The sequence below is a fragment of the Watersipora subatra genome, chromosome 4 (assembly GCF_963576615.1).
Source record: "Watersipora subatra chromosome 4, tzWatSuba1.1, whole genome shotgun sequence".
NCBI classification, from domain to species: Eukaryota; Metazoa; Bryozoa; class Gymnolaemata; order Cheilostomatida; family Watersiporidae; genus Watersipora; species Watersipora subatra.
This window is the reverse complement of record NC_088711.1, coordinates 56499098-56515822: the sequence shown is the minus strand read 5'-3', so window position 1 is coordinate 56515822 and position 16725 is coordinate 56499098.

The window sequence follows — 16725 nt, the reverse complement described above, 5'->3', positions numbered from 1 at the left end:
TGCTTACCTCTCTATTTCAGGTTGTCTTTGAGGTGATCAGTGGCTATGATTCTGGGTCATATGTAGCTCTAGATGACATAAAATTTGTCAACTGTGGTACGTCTTTTTTGTTTAGTCTTTTGTGTAGTCTTTTGTGTAGTCTTTTGTCCTGGCCTGTACCATCAATGTGCTAGGAAGTATAGCCAACCAGGTTTATATACTTATATTGGAATCACGCTATTTATTGTATTGAAACATTCAGACCACCTGACACTCGATTAGACAGGATTATAATAGAGAGCTAGTTCTTGATTATGCAGAGTCTTCAATATGAATATGTAGATAGATAAATCCATAGATGATTAGTTTGGTAGTTACTAGTTACTCAAACTTGAAGTTGATAAATATGAACTGTGTTATCACAAGTCAATGTTGTTCAAAGTAAGTTGGACCAAGAGACAAAAATAAAATAAAGAATAATGAAAAAAATTATGAGTGTCAAAAAAATTCCTTTTCACCTGTTTTATAATGTGGATTTGGCAAAGTTTTGGAGTTTTTTGGGTTAGAAAGTTTGGTGTAACTGTCACTTAGTCATAGTTATGTTGTACTAACAGAAGCCAGAGCCAGTGTTTAATAAATGAACACCTAAAATTGAATTAGATTAAAAGCTAGTAATACAATTGTCAGCCAATCACTGATTGGGTAACTTTATTATTATTCATATATTTTAATTTATATTCTTATGTGTCCATTATCTAGTATCGGTTAAGTAACTTGTCTTTTTGCTCTCGCTAAGAATGTTTATTAAACAAAACGAGATTACAAAATGATTGTTATCATTTTGATTTTCTGGTTTATGGTTTTTTGCATGAGAAGATTAGCATGATGTGGCAATGATTGAGTACTTCAATTGTTTCTAAACATAATGATGAAGTCATTAAGAGTTGTGTGCTCATTGCAATGCTTCATCTAAAATTCTAGCCTTGCTACAAAGTCATTATTTCTAAGAATGTGATATCACCCTCTAGATTGGTGATGGAAGCAGTTAAGTTATTCAACATAAAATAATATATCGATCAAATGAAGGAAAGCTGACATGCAACAAATTCACATAGATATGAATTAGCTTAATACCAAAAATTATAGGAAAGTTAGTAAAAGATTTACCTGATACTTATTAGCTTATCAGTATTATATATTCAAAGCTTTTTATAAAACGGAAAGTACATAATTACTTACACATTTAGTTCAGAGTGTGAACTCTAGTAAAGTACTCTAAGGCATTTGATTGTTTGTGCTTTTTATATATAGTAGCTGTGCTACCTGGCGTTGCCCGGGTAATAAAAAAAGTCTTTGGACAGAAAATTGATTTGTATTTAACATATAACAACATTTTCCATTCTAACTTTCAAACTACATATCATGAAAGAAATGTTTTGTGTAGTTGAAATAAATTAAGAGAAAAATTAAAACAACAGTAAAGGTTTTCAAACAACTATAACTTTCAAACTTCATATCATGAGGAAAAGGTTTGGTGCAGGACAATTGATTTAAAAATAAATAAAACAACTGTAGAAGTTTTCAAACCGATGTAAATTTAAAATTTCGTAACTTTCAGAGACTTATATCTTTTAATAACGTACAGTGGAACCTCGGTTCTCGAACATAATCCGTTCCAGAAGGCTGTTCAAAAACTGAGTCATTTGAGATCCAAAACAATTTTTCCCATTAAAATAGAATTATGTAAATTTTAATCCATTCCAAGGCAAGAAAACAACTTTGGTGAAGTATTTTTTCAACATTTTACACCATAAGCTGTACTTGTACCCGGGCGTAGCCCGAGAAATAAAAAAGTCTTTGCACAGGATAATTATTTGTATTTAACAAATATATCAACATTTGCAAATCTAACTTTCAAACTACATATCATGAGAAAAGTGTTTTGTGTAGTTGAAATAATTTGAGAGAAAATAAAAACAACTGTGAAGTTTTTTAAACTTTGTCAAACAACTTTTAAACTTCATATCATGAGAAAAATGTTTTGTGCAGGTCAAATAAATTAAAAAAATAGAACAACTAAAAAAGGGTTTAGATGTAAATGTGAAATAATTAGCAAGTAATAGCTAAATTGAGTCTGTTTTGCTACGATTACAATAAAGGATGATTCGGTAATGATAAAATTAATACAAACTGAGAAAACAAAATAAACATTCTGAATATGTTGAATTAATGATAACAATTCTTGCATAGAAGTGTGTGTATAAAAAGTTACTGTTCTACCAACAGCTATCCATCAAAACTCTGAATACAACGATACTGGTATGACGATACGTAAAAATGAAATATTGTAGTGTCTTTGTCTGATCGAAGATGAGAGAATCTAGATTGTAGGGGCTATTCCTACTCGAGATAATACAATTGTCCGCGTGAAATGTATTAACCTTTACGGTGATTTAGCAATTGAACCTTAAGAAAAGCCAGAATGAGAGGTTCACGAAAATGCAAAAAGGCACCATGTTTCATAGAGTTAATAGAATTTAATCGCCAAATTCTAATATCGAGAGAGTCTATTGTCGATATCGTTTTGCCGAAAACAAATTAGCCCTAATACGACGAGGGCAACAAAACACTGCGTGTCAAAAAGCTAAAAAAAATTCATAGAGTTGTAACTATTATGTCATTTTTGTGTGAAAACGGAAAAAGATGAATAGGTTATGTATAGAGGCGCATTAACTGGAGATTCCTGTTAATGCGCTCTAGCGGTGAAAGAAAAAATTGCAGAATAGCCGCACCCTTATATAAGCCGCATGGCTCAAACCATCAAAAAAAGTAGCGGCTAATAGTCCAAAAAGTACGGTGCTCATATTCAGTTTGCTTCGTACGACCGAATCGAAAAAAGGAAAGACCGCTCTATAAAGTGGACAATCATCTACACACGCACGCACACACACGCACACAAATATACAGACAGATTTTTTGCCTTTAAATAGTAGATTACTATAAGTAGGTGATTCAAAGGGACATTTGCAAGCATTTTTTACAAATATGTCATCTGTTTTCTTTTAACCTTTTCAGAAACTAAAATCCCACCACTCACTACGACCACTTTAACTCCTCCCACAACAAAACCAGCTGCTACGACAACCAAAACAGTTCCTACAACCACGACAACGACAGGTAGTGCATCATCTTTTTGCGAATCAACCAATCACATAGCACCTATAATTAATATAGTCACAACTCTAGCCAACCATTTTGTTTGTTTCCTCTTGGCCCTATCAGAAAAAACTTAGCACACTCACTTTTAAATGTGAAATTTATTATATCTACAAGTATATAAATTTTGGACCTCATTTTCATGGCAACAAAAATACTATTGAAACTGCCCCTAGCCACTCCGACCACAACTCCCATTTCAACAAATCTTCCTACCACCTCGGATCGTTCTAAAATCAAACCAAATGATTTGGCTATCCTTTTTTTCCTCTTCTTTTATTTTACACAGAAAATAATTTTTAATAAGTACATGATTTACTTTGTGTCATGGCTCTGCTGATTTTATTTGTGTTTTATTGACAAGATGTTTGTTTCCTGTAAGCGCAGAAAGTCAATTGGTTGCTTCATCTATATAAATCTCCATGTTTGTCTGTCGTCTGTCAGTTGTTTGTTCAGTTACTGCGACAAAGTTTTAGCAATGAAAAATCACCTTTGTACTCTATTTGAACTCGCAAAATTCAAATTTCAAGTCTACAAACAAGCAAGCATAACCACAAAGCTAAGCTGTTCTTATCATTCCCATCGCTCTTATTATATAATGTACATCCTTTTTGAGATTGCACACACTAAATGTGCACTTTTTATTATTAATTAATCTTACCTTTTGCATTTTTTAATTTTTAGAAATATTTTTAAAAGCGAATTTTTTATCCTTATTTTTGTAATTTGTAATTTTAAAATGTGCCGTTTCAATTTCAAATATGCCGTTACAGTTATATTTCTGATATCTGTAAGCCTGTAAAAACAAAAATTCTTTTCACTCAGACAGTTGTATTATCTGAAGTATGAAGTGCCTCTACATTCTCTTTTTAGTCAGTCAGACCAAGCATAAGACAAAGAAAGTCTATCTCATTTTTACGTTTGTGCCGGTATCGAGAGGCACCAGTATCATCCATCAAAACTTCGTATACAACGAGCTTCTGCTGCAATGGAAACCTCTTTTATACACACTTTTCCATGCATTGTTTATTTTTTCTCTTAATTTATTTGAACTGCACAAAAACACTTTTCTCATAATATGAGGTTTAAAAGGTAGAATGGTAAATGTTGTTATATGTTAAATAAAAGTAAGTTTTTTGCGCAAAGACTTTTTTATTACCCGGGCAACGTCGGGCATTCAACTACTTATATTATATATACAATAAGAGTGTTTCAGTTACAGAAAAACAGTGTTGTTAAAAATAATGCCATAAGTCCTTCCAAAAGAATGTATTTATGCTAAATGATTTGAAGATTTTGCTGTCAAGTTTCTTGACAGAATCATGCAACTCATCAATTCCTAATGTGTGTTTTGTTTGTGTACTTTGGTGCAAGCCAATAGAATTCTTCAATAGCTTTTTGGGCTGGGACATTTGCTACTAGCGCAGGTACCCGGTGTTGCCCAAGTAGTAGAAGATACTTAAAAGATATAGCGAAGCAAATATGCTATAACAGTGTATCTATTTTTTTGGAAGCATATGTTTAATGTAACTTATGTTAGGACTACAAGGTATAGTAATAATTAGATAATTGAAATTTGACCTTTGAAAAGCTCTTTGTAATGTTCTGGACATATTATATACACTATTTCTGGAGTGTCTTTTGTTATACAACACTTTTTGTTTTTCCATCTGGTGTCCAGATGTACAGATGCTTGGGATTGTCAACCCTTGAGCAACCTGCATAAAGTTCACCATGAGAAAACACAGGCTCCATAAAAGGTTCAGTCCAGCGACTTCTAGCATTTGTCCTTGACTCTTACTCATAGACATTGCTGGAACGAACTGAAATCTCTTGAATCCAAATAGCATATCTGATGGGGTAAACACATTTTCACCTTTGCATTTGACTGTGAAAATTGTGGCTTCTAAAACATACGCCATCATTTTAATTTCATTTAGTTCTAATCCATCCAAAATTAATTTACCAACTGATCGAGTTCCATTGCAAAGCTTTGGTGGGTCTAAGTTTCTCTGACAAATATCTCTAGCTCCTTTTTTAAAAATAAGATGAGGAGTCAGCCCCGCAGGTTGCTGGCAGGCCCCGCAGGTTGCTGGCAGGCCCCGCAGGTTGCTGGCAGGCCCCGCAGGTTGCTGGCAGGCCCCGCAGGTTGCTGGCAGGCCCCGCAGGTTGCTGGCAGGCCCCGCAGGTTGCTGGCAGGCCCCGCAGGTTGCTGGCAGGCCCCGCAGGTTGCTGGCCATTTAAAAATTCTAATGGATAGTTAGCAATTTCATCTGGATCAGCCATCTTGATAACCGAGCTGTAGTTTTTGTATTAGCCAGCGAGTTTGTCAAGAGGTTTGGCATTGGTTGAATCAACAGCATCATTTTTGGGAGCAATAATGACCCTTTCAACCAAATTTGGTCGGCCAATCTAACTGAAAGATTTGGAAACACCTTAGACGTAGGTTCTTCTGATTGTTTTGGAACTAAAAATAATGCTTTGCAATGGAGAAAAAACTTTCCAATGGATTTCACCATGGGAATCTAAAAATTTTTATTAACTTAAAACCTTTCAATCAAAAATATATACAGTCATACCTCGACATACGAGCTTAATGCGTTTTGGGAGAGAGCGGGTATGTCAATTCTTTCGTACCTCAAAGCGATAGCTGATTCTGTTCAAGTCTGGATTATGCGTCTTCAACAGCCATCTTGGAAAACTTCAAAAAGAGGATCACATGACTACATAACATCTAAGAAAAATTTTGTGAGCCGTCAGTAGAGTTTATATCAACTTGAAAAAAATTATTTTTATAAAAGAACTCTTATATGTATAAATTCACCTTATTTATTTAATGACCCTTTTATATAAAAACTGATTAAATGATACAAAACGATGGCACAGTATATCACGGTCATACTGAACAAGCATATTTTAGATTTTTGAATTGTTTTTGAATTTGAATTTGGCAAAATTGAGGTCGCATTTGAGTTTTCTGTTTCAACTCTAGCCATAACATGTCGGTCAAAGTCAGTCATTAGATTCAGTTATATTTTAACAAGGCCAACAATTATCACTGGCAGTGCATAAAATTATGGTATAAAATGTTTTATGAATGTTTTATAAAATCATTTTACGTATTTGATAAATGAGAATGCCTAAAAATTATTATCATTAAGCATGGTGTTGCCTGGAATTTCTTTTGTTTTTAAAGCTAATTTTTTTCGACAAAAATCTATGAACACACTCATTGACGACAATTGTCCTCAATGCATGTGAAAATACGTCTAATATTTGGATCATTGACTAATTCAGTGAGTCAGAGTGTCTAGGAATCATTTGTCAGCACACCTGTGGTTCGCTGCCGAGATTATAACAAGGGACTTTATTGACTAATGTAGCATCTTGTCAAAGGTGAACCAAAGAAAGGAAGGAGCTTTTAAGAGCTCATTCTTGAGGATAATATTGTTAATAGCTTTGCCAAATTCCCTTACCAAGTCTGTCTGTTCGAATACCTGATATTGATGCATTTTCATATCCATTGTATGTGGTATACTATGTTAGCTAAAAAAACAACTAATTACGTCGACTGACATTTTCTAATGCTGGATTAGGCAAAAAAACCGAGAGGACATGACAGTTTTTGATTTATTCAAATAACACTAATTTCAAATGTCTCACCTATCTGGAATTGATAATCTCCTATGACTAAGGCTGAACTCTACAATGTGTCCTTGACACTCCAATCACTACATCATGGATCTCAATGCATGATTATCTTTCAATGTAAACATAGCAATTGTAAAATATTTTTACATTCTCTGTTATCTTAACTATTGTAGAAATCAAACATACACCACCCAGCACATCAACTGTAGCTTTACCCACTACAATGCCGGTTGCTACAACAACCACCAAGACTGCTAGTAAGACTAGCCAACCAAGAAGCAGTGTGGCTGTGCCAGCTGAGCCTTATAGCGAAGGTCCTAGGAAGGCGACTCCGTATGACTGCGACTTCGAGCAAAACTTTTGCAGCTGGACTGAAATTTCTGACTATTATCTTTATAAATGGAATTGGGCATCACAAGGCAATCCCGACGATGGCACTGGCCCTTCTGTAGATGCTTCTGGGAATGCTGCCGGTGAGAGAAACAAACTAAAATTTCTTTCTATAAAGTATGATTCAATCAGCTAGTCGAAACTCTGTAGGCTGCCTGATGCTTTAGAAAACTGATATTTAGCAAGGGGCTTAATGCTTATGCATTTGGGGGCCACACAGTAAATATGTAGATCTTTGATTCACAATCTTTGAAGGAAATAATGCCGGCAGCGGCTGTATACTAGCCTATTACTTATTTAAAAATGAACTTTCACAAAATGTTAATAGATTTCATCAAAAATTATTAGTATTTTTTAATATTTATGATTGTTTTTGATGTTTAGGTTTGATTGCCAGGATGTTTTAAGATTAAATTAAAAAAACTTGCTCATAACCAAATTAATCAAATGAAATAACTAAATTATAACCATTGAAGATCTGCAAGGATTTGTCTGTCTATGATAAGATTATGATTGGAGGTTCAATATTGTATTTCAGGGCATTTTGCCAATCTGCGAGTCACCAAGCCTAAGGAGCCGGCATACAGAGTGAGACTTTCTCAGCCTATAATGAGGAGCTATGGAAAGAGTTCAAACTGCCAGATGCACTTTTCTTACAGCCTTTACAGCGCCCTTCCTAGTAAGTACCGTATATCCTTGCATATAAGCCTATCTCGCATATATATCACCCAGACCCCTTAGTCTGGTTAAATTGCTTTCTAGAACTAGCTCATATGCGAAGATGTACCGTTAAATTACCTTCTTTCCTGCTCATATTTTGTGGCAGGTTTCAGGCTTGTTTGTTTTCTAGTCCAAAATGTTTATTGCCTTAAACAGGTGAATTATTAGTCTCAATGCTCCTACTGTTAAGGATGGGTGTGTGACCTAGACCTAAGAGCGGATGAATAACATAAGTGCAAAGGTTAAATAACATGGAGCAATAACTTGATGTCCATCAGCCAGTCCTCTTCTCAAATCATAGATTCAAAACAACACCAAAGTGCCCAGTTCGGCCTGAATATAGGTTCTGCCTACATGTATTTGCACCCAGCTGTTTAATCCAAATAAGTATATGAATATATACATGTATATTACTTTACCGGTGTTAATTTAATTTCAAATTAAAGAAATTTTAAATTATGCTATACAACAATGATGAAAAAAGAAAAAAAAGGGCAACAATTGGCCATTAAAATCAAATAAATGGTTTGACGAGTGCTTAAAATATTTTTTCTCCTAAGAGAACAGGTATTAGGTGGGAGATTGATAAAACAGCCACAATGATATTTTCCAAATTATGGTTGGATGTTTTATGCAATTTGTTTACATCACATGAGTTGAAATAAGTTGAAAATCTGTAACTGTCATGTAAAAAATGTGAACACAAACCATGAAAGATCTTAAAACCTTTGGTTGACATAAAATAAACATTTGGCTAGGTTAAATAAAAAAATGCGACGATTTGAAAAGATCATTTGTTGTAATATTTATTCTGTTATATTATTTTGGAGTAATGTATAAAAAGAATAATGTCATTAAAGAAACGCCAAAAGAATACAACAACTAAAAATTATTTTGTTTTCAGTTTCATAAGAATTGGCTATAATAAAAAGTCGAATGCTAAGAAAGAGGCTAAATATTTATAGATTTCAGGACAACGTTGATACCTTATCATTTCCACATTTTATTTGAAAAAGTAATCATGTCACATATTGTCTAGAGATCATGGTAGTATAATTATGCATATTCCTCTGTGGTGTAGACAACTCCATTTTTAACAATCGTTAGAACTTAAATTTTTGTATAAAGATATATATTTTGATATAAAGTACAGTCAAACCTCTACTTGTGATTGCTTACGCATACAAATTTTCACGTGTACTATTAAAATCCCAGCCAATATTTGACTTCCCATTCGAGGTAATTTCCAACATATGACTAGTGAAGTTTCTTGAACCTCTGCAGTTTCTTAGGTAAAATGAAGAATTTGATGACGATAAATACACTTCAAAAATAAAAATATGTATTCTAAACTAGGCCATTAAAAACTAGGCCATTAAAAACTAGACCATTAAAAACTAGACCATTAAAAACTAGACCATTAAAAACTAGACCATTAAAAACTAGACCATTAAAAACTAGACCATTAAAAACTAGACCATTAAAAACTAGACCATTAAAAACTAGACCATTAAAAACTAGACCATTAAAAACTAGACCATCAAAAACTAGACCATCGACTCATGCTCCAGTTCAGCCCATAAAATAGATGTAAAACCAAAAGCTTTATCGTTCTTTTACCAGAATCATATATTGTTTATTTCAACTTATGCGGCTCAAAATCCATTTTATTCAACTAATAACTGATAAAGCTGGTAACAATTTTTATCCAAATCTGAAAAAGAGAAACTAGTGTGCTTTCAAAGATTAAGTTTTAGGATTATGCTACTTGATATGGACAGTTATGATCAGTGTATAAATGTCCTTCATACTGATGAGCTAACCGTATAAATTAGATATTTGCTGTCTAAAATATTCAGATCACATCCAATTTGCTTGACCATCCATTGCATTCCGGTTTTCTCAGAAAATCCACCACAACTTATATCAGACACCAACACCTTGCAAATTGACATTATAGAGGAGCGTTATGCAAAAAGCGTTTTTCCTTCCAATATGCGTAATTTTACTTGATTAATCCTCATTATTTTTGTCTCATGGTCTAAATTACTTTGAACAGCATTGAAGGGTGAGAATAAGGTTCATATCTATCTAAACTACTCTAAGCTGTCAAATTGGAGTAAATTAAGCAGTGTACATTTATCAGCTCACTTATGGAACTATGTAACTGCTGAGTTTACACGCCTATTCACATGTTTTTCAGGTACTACGAAGTTCAGAGCTATACCCAAAACATTTTTATTATTTGAAATTGTATATTCTCTGTGTGAAATAGTATTTAACAAATCTAATCACGTAGTTCAAATGCTGAACCACTGAATAATGATTTAGAAGTATTTGACAAGTTAAGGGTATAGAAACAGCTAAAAAATTAAGCGGATGTTAGAGATAGACTAGATGATCATCAGTGTTGTTTCATTTGATTAATCGATTAAACAAAGATTTTATTGTAACAAACCAACAAAGGATGCTATATTGGCAGTTCCTCTTTCTTTTACCCTTTCTCTCAGCTATTCTGATTTTTTTCACCACTCACCATCTCCATCTTGCATCATCTCCTTCTCACACTGTCTCCATCTCTCACCATCACCCTCCCACCATCTCAGTCTCCTACCATCTCAGTCTTCTATCATCTCAGTCTTCTACCATCTCAGTCTCACACTCTCTCACCATCACACTCTCTCACCATTTCAGTCTCTCACCATTTCAGTCTCTCACTCTCTCACCATCACACTCTCTCACCATCCCACTCTCTCACCATCACACTCTCTCACCATTTCAGTCTCTCACTCTCTCACCATCACACTCTCTCACCATCTTATTATCTCACCATTACACTCTCTCACCATCTCACTCTCTCACCATCACACTCTCTCACCATTTCAGTCTCTCACTCGCTCACCATCACACTCTCTCACCATCTCAGTCTCTCACTCTCTCACCATCACACTCTCTCACCATCACACTCTCTCACCATCTCACTCTCTCACCATCACACTCTCTCCCCATCTCAGTCTCTCACTCTCTCACCATCACACTCTCTCACCATCCCACTCTCTCACCATCACACTCTCTCACCATTTCAGTCTCTCACTCTCTCACCATCACACTCTCTCACCATCTCAGTCTCTCACTCTCTCTCACCATCACACTCTCTCACCATCCCACTCTCTCACCATCACACTCTCTCACCATTTCAGTCTCTCACTCGCTCACCATCACACTCTCTCACCATCTCAGTCTCTCAGTCTCTCAGTCTCTCACTCTCTCACTCTCTCACCATCACACTCTTTCACCATCTCACTCTCTCACCATCACACTCCCTCACTATCTCAGTCTCTCAGTCTCTCACTCTCTCACTATCTCACTCTCTCACCATTACCCTCCTTCACCATCACCTTCCCTCACCATCACCCTCCCTCACCATCACCCTCCCTCACCATCTCCTTCCCTCACCATTTCCCTCCCTCACCATCTCCCTCCCTCACCATCTCCCTCCCTCACCATCTCCCTCTCTCACTGTCTCCTTCCGTGCATTCTGTTTCCGTCTCCTCCCTTTCTTTTCTGGATTACTCACTATCTTTTTCCTTTTGCCCTTTTTCTTTGCCTTCCTTTTGTCTTATTTTTCAACTTTTCCTGCTTTCTCCCATTCCTTCACACTCTCCCACCCCTTCTCAGACTATTTTACACATGGCAGTTTTATTATCATCAGCAGGTTCAAAAGATTGTAAATTATGTAGTTTGATAAACTCATCCTGTTATATAGCCTACTGTAGCAACAAAGCTGGTGATGCAACCTGTAGAAGATACGACAATCTGCAATACAAAACCAGAGTGTGTGACCCTGGTAAACTGAGATATTACCAGTACATGGAGCAGAGTTGTGCAAAGGTTTGCGGCATCCACTGTGGTAAGTGCCATTTCCTAACCACGCCTTCTATTATACAAAACTTTATGAGTTTCTCATAACAGCTGGTGTAACTGATATGAGCTTCCTATATTTAGAGATTAACAATGTCAGATAGGAGGCTACCTATTCCTGCTATAGTTAAAGCTCCGCGATACTGGAAGTTAAATGTTTAGTAGCGATTTTTAAGGTAAATGATTTGAAAATCGCCCCCATTTAAAGAGAGATCGCAAATCTTATAAATGATATAATCGTGTAATGACGATTTATTTTCAGATTAAGTGAAGTTGAAAATAAAGCGCATGGGCCTCATTCCAAGGCCTTTGACATTAATAAAATAAATGTTTCTAATTATCATGAACACATGACAGTTTCTTTTCAAGTTGAAATATACAAAAACATTAACAAAAATTGACAAAAACATCTTTTTTACATAATAATTGTCTATTTGCATTATCAAATCGTATTGTCTAGTGGTTTTTGGTTTGAAAACCGCGGAGCTCTAGCTATAGTCATATAAGAACCTCATGAAGTGACTGATACTTGACAAGTTGCAATGCTAACAGCGAAACCTGTGTGATTCACCTTTTTGTTGCAGTCTCCAAAATGCTGAGTTGAGTAAACCGTATAATTTGGCTCACAGCTTATAGCGTTTTAACAGGTAAACTGAAAATAATAGTCTCTGATGGAATCACTCAAGCCACTCGTTTCAACCTGGAGCAGAGTAACATCAAACAGTGGACACACGAAACCATCACCATTCCGGAAGAGTTTACAGGTCAACTCATGGAGGTGAACTATTCTTGATGCACTCTCACTCTCTAACCTTTCTCTCCCCTTTTCTGTTACCTGTTTGAGCTTTTCCCTTTCTGTAACAATCCAATAGTTTGGCTTTTAGTTTATGGCTCTATAGCTTGTTTTAAATTTTAAGTGTTTGAAGATAAACTTATATGAAACTTTAGTTGATTTTATCAGGAAGTGTCGGTATTTTCTATCATTTGCAATTGTTTTTGATGTTTGAACTGATCTGATTGGCAGGATGCTTCAAGATTAAAATTGATAAAACCTGATTGTGGTTAAAGCGCTCAGATCAAGTAACAGTGCGATATTGATGTCTATAGTTGCAGAGACTGGCAGAATAAAGACACGTGATACTGCAACTTTAGCGCAATAGCCGATATGAACTATAGCAGCGATAACAACTGATGATGTCATTTTGCACACGTTGAAAAACCATATTAAAATTGGCTAATTTTGTCAACAAATATAAGCTTACATATAGTTTTATAGGAATTTTGTCGCAATTTGGAAGTACCGCTACATCTTTGATACACTAATTATATGCTAAAAAGGCAAATATTAATTGTTATTTAATAATATTTATATGTTGAACATTTTTGTTTTTCTATTGAAACGTATACTACTATAATTCATTTAATAAATACTTTGCAAACTTTAAATTAATAACAAGAAACATGTTCAATTTAAGCGATCCCATAATTACGATCATCACTGTATTTCAAGTAGAAGATAATTAAAAGAGTGGAAACTGTTTTCTTTCTCAGTATTGTTACGTTTAGCCGATTGCCACACCAATCTAAAGTTATTCCATTCCTAGAAGGAATGTATTATTACTGTAATAGCCTATCTCTTGTATTATTAGGTGGTGATAGAAGCAACCATAGGATGGGATATTAACTCTTACATTGCTGTGGACAGTATCTCCTTCACCGGTTGTAGTAAGTAAAAGTTTAAACATGTGATCTACAATTAACGGATTTGTGCACTCCTGCTTATTTCCTCTGCATGATGGGTGCACGTTTTTCCTCTATTCTTCAGAGTAAGAAATTCAATAATAGCAATTTTGGTCCATATTCTTCCTTATTCGTCTATCTTACTTGATTTGTAGGTCCTGTATGAACTGTTCAGATGAACCGAGCTGTTAAACAGCATTGTTAAGTAGTCTTTTACGTAGAAGCAACAAGTTTTTGTTTATTTTAAGCATAACCTTGTTTAATTGGCTAAAATCTTCTTAACGGTTTTGCCACCAACTACGATCTGAACCAGCCATTTGATGATGTGAAAAGAAAATTGCCCATTATTGTTTCTAAGATGTTAGTACAAGTTCCTAAATGCTTTAAGCAATCATGACATGTTTCTGAAATAAATATAATTTGCTAGCAATAAGAGCAGATCATTACAGTGAGTTTAAAATTTAAATTTAATTTATATTAAATTTAAATAGTAAATTAAATACCACTGCAAACCATTGCATTGGTATGCATCGGACTTTGTATTGGTTTATTGGATCAAAAAGTGCAGCTAGTGTGAGATTTGACCTTGAATGATAAAATCTGCCCCCACATCACTAGACTATTACTTTTTAGAAATCTAGAAACTAATTCAAAGATTGATATTATTGGAAATGATCAAAGGAGATACAAGGGAGGATAACCCTTCATCTATGGCGACAATGGTTTAGCTTTAATCAATAGGATAGCTGAAAAATTCAGCTGCAGTCTCAGCTTACTATATTTGTTTGATTTTAATGGCCGTCATTGACGAAGTACAACATAGATTTTACCGATCATATATTGTAATAGCGCTGGAAAGTCCATGGTGATATATTCTGTTCTTCCAAAAGATCCATTAAGAATACATGTAACCTTACTAGCATTACACGCGTTCACTCCAGGCCGATTTAAAATCAATACTAACTACTATAATTATTAGTCATGCATGGAGTGTAGCAGCGGAGTGACTCTCTTTGTGTTACTCTCTCTCACTGACAAGCGGTCTAAATGGAATGGATATCGATGTCGTATTTCATTGGCTAAAAACAGTGACACATTTCGTATAGTCAGAGTTTGAGTTGATTTTGTGTAGTCTTTGTAAAACGTATTTCACATTATAAACAGACTAGAAGCCATTTAGATTCCCTCGGCGGAAACATAACTCCGACAAATCATCCTGGTGTAAACGCACCTCATAAGGACTCTTAACAAAAAGGGAACTATTGGTATGATGATTCCTACATGACTCATAAACAGAGCATTATATATGTTGTATATATAATATAAATGTGCTATTTATATTTTCAGACTTTATTGCTCCTACCACTACTGGTCCATCACAACCTCTACTACAATAGTGTTACTGATGCCTAAACTCCTCGACCGGTTATAGCCGAAAAGCAGGTGATGTCTGATTTAGTGTTTTTTTTTACCAAATTCATAACAATGCTTGCGATAGGTTTAAAACCATTCAAACTAAGTCTGTATATCTTTTACAAACCATTCAGAATATAGACACTCTTTTTTCTTGTAATAATTTGTGCTATTCTATCAACTAGGTGAACAAAGAAATACAAATAGCATATTTGTCGCATGACAAGGCGCACTTGAAAGCCTAAAACTTTCTAAAAAATGTACTGTGCATCATTTAATATGGCGTACCCTGTGGACTGAGTTCTAAAATCTGTTGTGTGCCTTTAGTAAGTGCACCACGGTCACCGCTCTGCGGACCATTTCCTAATAAAACAATGAAAACTCCTGCTAGGTGAGCAGAAGAGATTTACTGCTAGTTGCTAGTTAGTGCTAAAGAAAACCCTTAAAATAGCATCAGTAGATCAACATGCTTATGAGGCTCAGTTTATACTGAAAGGCAGTGGCGGGCAACTCATGCTACCATATGTGGGCGGATTGTGAATACTTGGGTTATGGTAAAGCCAACCTCTATTATAAAAGGTTCTGAGAAAGTCAGCATCAATGTCGAATCACCAGTTACAATCAGTCACCGTACGATATCAGCGGGCTCTATGATACGGTGTGCCCTATGATACGGTGCACGCTATGATACAGTGGGCCATTTGATACGGTGTGTCCTACAATACAGTAGGCCCTATGATACAGTGGGCCCTATGATACGGCGCGCCCTATAATACGGTGCGCCCTATGATACGGTGCACACTATGATACAGTGGGCCTTATGATATGGTGTACCCTACGATACAGTGTGCCCTACGATACAGTGTGCCCTACGATACAGTGGGCGCTATGATACAGTGGGTCCTATGATATGGTACGCCCTATGATACAGAGGGCCCTATGATACGGTGCGCGCTATGATACAATGGGCCTTACGATATGGTGTGCCCTACGATACAGCGGGCTTTATGATACGGTGCGCCCTATGATACGGTGCACCCTATGATACAGGGGCCCTATGATATGGTGCCCGCTATGATACAATGGGCCTTTTGATACAGTGTGCCCTATGATACGGTGCGCGCTATGATACAATGGGCCATTTGATACTGTGTGCCCTACAATACAGTGTGCCCTATGATACAGTGTGCCCTACGATACTATGGGCCCTATGAAACAGTGTGCCCTACGATACCATGGGCCCTATGATACAGTGGGCCTTATGATACAGTGGGCCCTACGATACGGTGCGCGCTATGATACAATAGGCCTTACGATATGGTGTGCCCTACGATACAGTGGGCCCTATGATACGGTGCGCCCTATGATACAGTGTGCGCTATGATACAATGGGCCATTTGATACAATGGGCCCTATGATACAGTGCGCGCTAAATGTGTTATACTTACACAGAAACACATTTTAACATGCAGTGGTGATAGTGGTTTAATAAGTTTGAAAGTGTAACTTACTCTGATATGAAATAGGAATGCATTTAGTCTTGTCGGTCTGTATTCTGTTTGAGGCAGCACTGTATAGAATGTGAAAGTGTGTATTTTGACTCAAAAGGTGCCATACGAACTCACTGATAAGAAACAATTCTGTCTTTTTAGAAACATTCAAGTTTCTCTGCCCACCGCAAGTGCTGAAACTCCA